Source organism: Calidris pugnax, unplaced genomic scaffold (genome assembly GCF_001431845.1).
Source record: "Calidris pugnax isolate Ruff unplaced genomic scaffold, ASM143184v1 scaffold13, whole genome shotgun sequence".
NCBI classification, from domain to species: domain Eukaryota; kingdom Metazoa; phylum Chordata; class Aves; order Charadriiformes; family Scolopacidae; genus Calidris; species Calidris pugnax.
In genome coordinates, this window is record NW_015090810.1 from 21001105 (window position 1) to 21008202 (window position 7098).

The following is a 7098-nucleotide window of genomic DNA, read 5'->3' on the forward strand; positions in this document are numbered from 1 at the left end:
CTCTCCGGGCCCGGCACGGACCCCCCCGGGAGCCCCGGCCCCCCCGGCCGCCGTGACCCCTCGTCCGTCAGAGCTCACACCCACAGCAGTTCATTAGCGTTCGGGTAATTATCCTGCCGCCCGATGACCCCCCCCCCAGCCGGAGGAGGGTTAAAATATAAATAGGTCTAATAGGATAAGACTAGATACTTAACATTAGAGTAGATAATTAACATTCATAATAGTAAAGAGCTAGAATTGATCCCGATAGCAATATAGGACACACAGCCAATGCTATCTGCAGGCAGAGAGGAAGGAAGGACTCGGAGGTCCAGCACCTTGGGTGAGGAGTTCCCAGCAGCCGTCAAGGGAGAGAGAGACCTACACAGGAAACTCCCTAATTAATACCGAATGTGACAGTCGTGGTATGAAATTACCCTGTTGGACAGCCAGGGCCGAGTGTGCAGGTCTCGCTCCTCCTCATCCCCACACCCAGACAGGATCGAAACTGCTGGGACCTTGAAAGCCCCCTACCATAGCTGGCTGTGAGTGAATATTTTCACAAATTCAGACACTCGAGTCTTCTACAAATGCAGTTTTCCCAAGCCTGAGAGGAGGCCTTACTGCAAAGTAAAATTACTCAAAGAGAAATCAACCCTGTGTTGCTCAAACCAGGACAGGCAGGATGTGCTCCCCAGGGCTCCCCTGGCCTGGGCAGCTGGGGAGCTCCAAGGGAACATAGAATCACAGAATCACAGATGGTTAGAGTTGGAAGGGACCTTCAAGATCACTGAGTTCCAACCCCCCTGCCATGGGCAGGGACACCTCCCACTAGCCCAGGTTGCTCAAGGCCCCATCCAGCCTGGCCTTGAACACTTCCAGGGATGGGGGCATCCACAGCTTCTCTGGGCAACCTGTTCCAGTGTCTCACCACCCTCACAGGAAAGAATTTCTTCCTGAGATCTAATCTAAATCTCCCCTCTTTCAATTTAAAACTGTTGCCCCTTGTCCTGTCACTACACTTCCTGACAGAGAGTCCCTCCCCAGCTCTCCTATAGGCTCCCTTCAGATACTGAAAGGCTGCTATAAGGTCTCCCCGGAGCCTTCTCTTCTCCAGGCTGAAGAAACCCAACTCTCTCAGCCTGTCCTTATAGGAGGGGTGCTTCATCCCTCTGATCATCTTCGTGGCCCTCCACTGGACCCGTTCCAACAGGTCCATGTCCTTCCTGTGTTGAGGACTCCAAAGCTGGACACAGTACTCCGGGTGGGGTCTCAAACATCTCCTCCACCCAGCTGCAGAGTCAGGACAAAGGTCTCCCTCTTGCAGAGCTTTCCCTGGTGCTGGTGCTGCCAGCAGCATTTTTCAATTATAGGGAAGCATGGTGGCTTCTGTCACATCTCCTGCAATTCCCTGGTGGGCTGGAGGGGGATGCTCCAGGCCACCTGCATCGGGTGAGTCTTCTGCACCAAGCCAGGCAGCACCGGACTCCAGGCACTTGTGTTCCTGTCGCAGAGCAGCTACAGTGGAAGCAGAGACAGCCTCTCCTCTCGTGATCCAGAAACGGGTTGTTCCTCCTGCCCCAGACAAAATTCGTGCCTATTCTGAACTCCTTTTTTTCAGTCTTTGTTTCTGATGTTTCTAGAGGCCAATGCTTCTACTGCTGGAATCAGTGGTAAAATTGACATGTAATTTAGCAGAGTTAGCCTTGGTAAGAGCAGGAAGGGGAATCTTTATCTGTATTAGAGGTTATATTTTTATCCAACAATCAAATAAACAAATAAATAATATTTGATAACAATGATTTCCTAATTTTTTCCTTAAAAACTTGATACAATAACTCAATGATTTATAAGTATATTTATTTTAATGATCTATTCTAAACCAATTTTTTAGCTTACCCAAAATGAAAAATGTACCAATAAAAGAACAAACAAAGGCTAAAATGTGAATAATGAATATGTAGGAAGATATGTCAGAATAAGCCTTCATACCCGGGGTCTGTGTCTGAAGTATCTGGATATGAGTAGCTGCCAGGTTTAATATTTAACATAGTGAGTAATACTTAATACATTGACTAAGCACAGAGGATTTCAGCCTATACTGTAAATTATGACAGTTGAGTTTACCTTATTACACATTGAACTTTCGTAAGATTTTTTTTCTGAATAATTTTTTAATGGGAAAAGGTGTGCAACCTTTTATTTTGAGAAGTAGGGAGAAATTTAGAGACTTGCTAGATTTCAGGTATCTTTAAGAAGCACATACAGCAGTAATATGGATTCACGAAAAGCAATCCTGTTTCCAGAAAAAATAATTAACCAGTTATAAAAAAGTTGTTGGTTGCAAAGAGTCAAGCCACACACTGGGCACTGCAGGCACTGGAAGTGCAAGGAATAAGTGGCCAGTCCGTGCTCTATGCCCATTCTGCTCTGGGACAGGCTCTGTCACACCTTGCTTATCTGTGGGTGGGTTGTGCAGGTTGTGCAGCGGTTGGGGCAGCACAAACCCACCGCGGATGCTGTGTGAGCAGGTTGGGTTCAGGAGCAGCACGGCCACATTCCTGCAGTGATGACTGTGAGGATTCCCAGCCCTCCCTGGTTGGCAGGTGAGACATCCCTGCTCTCTGCGGCAGCATTCCTTCATTCGTTAAGCCCCTGTTGTAATCTTCACCCTGCAATTTATATATGGCTTGCACTAGAAATGTTTTGATTTTTTCCAGGTTATTTCTTTGATTGCTGTGGATGTTGACTGTACTACGTTTAAGATGAAATAGTTCTTATGATTGTGTCTTGCTCCAGGAGGAAGATGTCTGTTTCATAGAATCATAGAACCATCTAGGTGGGAAGAGACCTTTAAGATTATTGAGTCCAACCGTTGACCTAACACTGCAAAAACCACCACTAAACCATGTCCCTCAGCACCACCTCTAGATACCTCCAGGGACAGTTATTCAACCACTTCACTGGGCAGCCTGTTCCAATGCTTGACAACCTTTTATGTGAAGAATTTTTTCCTACTTTCCATCCTAAACCTCCCGTGACACAACTTGAGGCCATTTCCTTTCACCTTATTACTTGGGAGAAGAGAACCACCCCCACTTTGCTACAACCTCCTTTTTTTCCAGCAGTAGTCTGCTACCTTTCCCTACTGTCCTTACACAGCCTGGGTCAGAGAGACTCCATCCACACCCGAGGCAGGGTGGTGGTACCCACTCCCTGGACTCAGGATCCATCCTCCCGGCGGCTCCCTTCTCCCCACCATTGCCAGAAACCCGCCCCGCAGCCCTGCGGCCGTCTGCTTTCAGGTTCTGGAGGGGCTGAGGATGATGTACTCACCTTGGTTTGTAATTCCCACCTCGAACTGGGCGCGTTTGTGTCCCAGGGAGCCGCCCGGAGCATCTCGGGCACCGTGGGGACAGGTCCCGTACCGGCTGCGGCCACCAAGGGGCGCTCCTGGTTTGGGCAGGAACCGGGAGACGGGAGAGGTCCGGCACCGCCACGGGCGGGAGAGGACGCCGGAAAATTGACATTTAATCCATTTGTTGAAGGGAGTCCAGAGGAGGGCCAAGGAGATGATCAGGGGGATGGAGCACCTCGCCTATGAGGACAGGCTGAGAGAGCTGGGGTTGTTCAGCCTGGAGAAGAGGAGGCTCCAGGGAGAACTTCTAGCAGCCCTTCGTATTGAGGGGGCCCTACGGCAAGGATGGGGAAGGATTCTTCAGCAGGGAGTGGAGTGATAGGACACGAGGTAACAGTTTTAAACTGAAAGAGGGGAGATTTAGATTAGATCTCAGGAAGAAATTCTTTACTGTGAGAGTGGTGAGACACTGGAACAGGTTGCCCAGAGAAGCTGTGGATGCCCCATCCCTGGAAGTGTTCAAGGCCAGGCTGGATGGGGCTTTGAGCAACCTGGTCTGGTGGGAGGTGTCCCTGCCCATGGCAGGGGGGTTGGAACTGGATAATCTTTAAAGTCCCTTCCAACTCAAACCATTCTATGATTCTAAATCCTGCTGTGGCCTGGAAAAGGAAGGGGAAAGACCCTACAAGTGTGTGGGTGCTCTGGGGTGGCACTTGGGGTGCTTCTGAGTTCCTGAAATGCCTGTACCCAGCACCTGCCTGCCTCTACCAGGAGAAATTGTGGCACATTTTACAAAGTGGGGGTCTGCCTTGCTATAGTAGCCCCTCTTCGCTCTGTTTCACTGCTCTTAGTTGCTTTCTCCCGGCCATGAGAAATTCACAGAAGTTTCTCCAGGCTCTGGTTGTTTCAGCAGCTTTCCCGTGACCTTGGTTGATCCCAGCTGTTCAAGCTCTGTGAAACCTGACATCAGTTTCCCCTGTGATGAAACCTTGAGCAGCCTGTCTGGTTTCGGTACAGCTTGGGGACCAGGGGGTTCGTTTTATGAAAAGCTCAAATACTTATTTCTGGCACTGAAAACATTTTGGTTTACGGTATTGCAATCAAAGTTAGAAATCACAGAAATGCAATAGCAGGTACAAGATCACAGTAATCAATACCACCTCTGGTAAACATGTTTCCTGCTTGTACAACAAAATTAGTCTCCTTGTTTCCAGCAGAGGTACCTGTGTGAGTGTGATGAGCCAGAGCTCACCTACCACTTGAACGAGGTTTGCAAATCTTCCTCTGAAACTGGATTGAATTTAGAACAGGCCAGAGGGAAATTCTGAATAAATCTGGGTTGAATAAAATATCCACGAACTTGGGAAGTATATGAAAACAAGTATTCTAGAGCAGGCCAAGAGATGAAAAGAAAAAAAAAAAAAGAGGTTTGGGGAGATAATTCATTCAAACCTGAAAACCAGTGGAAAACTTATAGTTTATGAACCATTTTCATCAAGAACTGATTAAATGAGCACATGGGCAGCAGTGAACAAACAAATTGCAATAAAAATATGAGCAAATGCACACCACAAATTAAACCCAGCTTTGCAAAGCGCTAGGTACACCTTCTTTCTCTAGCTGAGCTTCTGAGTTCAAGTCTGCCTGAATACCCCACAGAAACATGTTAATTTTGATCTTGGGATTAATAATTCTCCCTTATGTAGCTCAGGAAAAGTAATGAGGATTTAACAAGGACTGCAAAACCGATGGAAGACATAAATCGTTTTAAAATCAAATATTTTGAAATTTTCCTGGTTTGTAAGCCTATCCTGCTGAACATTATCTGGGTGTTCTGCTTGTACTCAGGACTCCACTGGCTCCCTGCTCCCTCCTTGCCAGCTATGGAAGGAAATACATCTTTTTCCATAGATGAGCTGGAAAGATGTCTCAAAAGCCCTTGTTTAGAGAGCTGGCTTTTGTGCTTTTTCAGAGGAAATCTCACTTTAAAAAGCAAAGTATTAAGTCTTTGGCCATTTTACGCATGAAAGCAGCCTTGAGACCAGAAACCAGATGATAAGGTGAAATGGCATGTGTAACTTGACTCAACTTCTCCAACTGGAAGTGGGGATAAGGGAAAGCATAATTATTTTCCAAACGCTCCACCTAAAACTGTAACCTGACCTGTGGCTCTGGAGTGATAATAGTGAACAGGAGCTGATTGCAAATGGTAGGGGGAATTGAAAACACTGTTTTGCAGTCCCTCCAGACTCTTAAAAATTCACTTTTTAAAGGCAGTCTTCTTGTGAGTGTCTCATTGCAGAATAGCTGCTGACAGACCATGCTCTGGAAAGACTGCACCCCAAAAAGGTTTCCTTGGGGTAGCTGACAGATGTAATAAAACCCTTTTTTTCCCCATTTCCTCCCCTTGTACAGAAAGGAAGAGAAAAAGACAAGCTCCTACTTTTCCAGCTGGAAGTTTTGAAGCCCTTCGCTGGCCCTTTTCCCACCAGGGAACCACCCACGCAGGACTCTGGTTTCCTCGCTGCAGGCTGGGGGTCCTCACAGCTCCCCCACCCTCCAGGGGAGGTACCCCCTTGGCCAGGGGCAGGCAGCGCAGGCACCAGACCAGACCCTGCTCACTTGAACATTGCCCACAGGCAGACTCGGTCCCCTCCTCATAAGCAACCCGGCAGCAAAAGAAAAAAAAAAAAAAAAAAAATAAATTCTCCACCAGGAATTTCTGGAGCTCAGCAGCAGCTGTTATTAACCCTCTATCAGCCGTTACGCAGCTGCGCTTGGTCGTGAGTCCCTGCTGGCATGAGCAGAGGGAAGGGACATATTCCCTCTGTATTTATGCTGCCAGACAGTGTGGCTGTCCCTGGGGAGCTATAAGGAAAGAGTAAAATTTTCGGCAGATGCAGGAGGGTAAGCAGAAAAGCAGCTCTGTGTCAGAAAGCCACTAATACCTTTTGCAGGGCTGTTTGGAGCAGCACGTACCCTTCCACTCCCAAACCCCAAGCACAGGACTTTTGTTTTTTGATGGGAAACGTAAAGTACCGTGGTACTTTAATAAGTTAACATTTTTTTTTTTTCTCTGCAGGCAAAATGAGAGAAATCTGATATAGGCTGAAAAATGTTCACTGTGTATTTTATTTTAATGACATTTTAGGCCTGTAGAAGCAATGATAAACAAATGTATTAGAAATTTCAAGGTGTCTCTGAATGGCTTGATGAAAATTGTTGCTTTATCATATATAGTTAAATACAAGAAAATACTGGCAAAAATCTAAGAATGATATGTTTCTGGCCCCAAAATATTGCCATTTTTCCCCAGTATGGATTAATTGCAAAGATTTTTCCTAAAATCCCATCGGAATCTGAAACTTGCAAGAAGTTCAGCCTCTGCAAGTTAAGTAACCTAAAACTTTAATTCATAAAACCACGGACTGTGAAAATAGGCTTGAACTATTCAGTTTGATCTCTCCCTTGTAGCTGGCTATAATTTTCTTTGGCCTTTGTCCAGAGCTAAAGCAATGTTCAAATAAATCTTTTTTTGCAAGAGCAAATGCAGTAACTGTGGCTAAACTTCAAAGAACTGCCAGCAGGTGATAAATGGTCAACAGATGGGCTCAAATTTGGACCATCTCATAGAAAATCAGACACATCTAGTGGACAAATGCTTCCCCTCTGTTTTAGCATGTGACTGTACACCCCATATTTTCTGCTGTGTACATTTAGTCCTTGGGTTGGTATCAGCTTTACTGCACAGTGAATCATAT

General features: G+C 46.4%; 1 protein-coding gene across 1 annotated transcript in view; it reads right to left on the reverse strand.

Annotated features, from left to right (window-relative positions):
* Window positions 1-5797, reverse strand: part of LOC106885996 (myosin regulatory light chain 2, smooth muscle minor isoform) — a 39731-nt gene extending 33934 nt beyond the window's left edge. The window contains exon 1 of the mRNA XM_014938571.1: window positions 5781-5797. The gene's annotated coding sequence lies outside the window, so the exon portion shown is untranslated. The remainder of the gene's footprint in view (window positions 1-5780) is intronic.
* Window positions 5798-7098: the final 1301 nt, after the last annotated feature.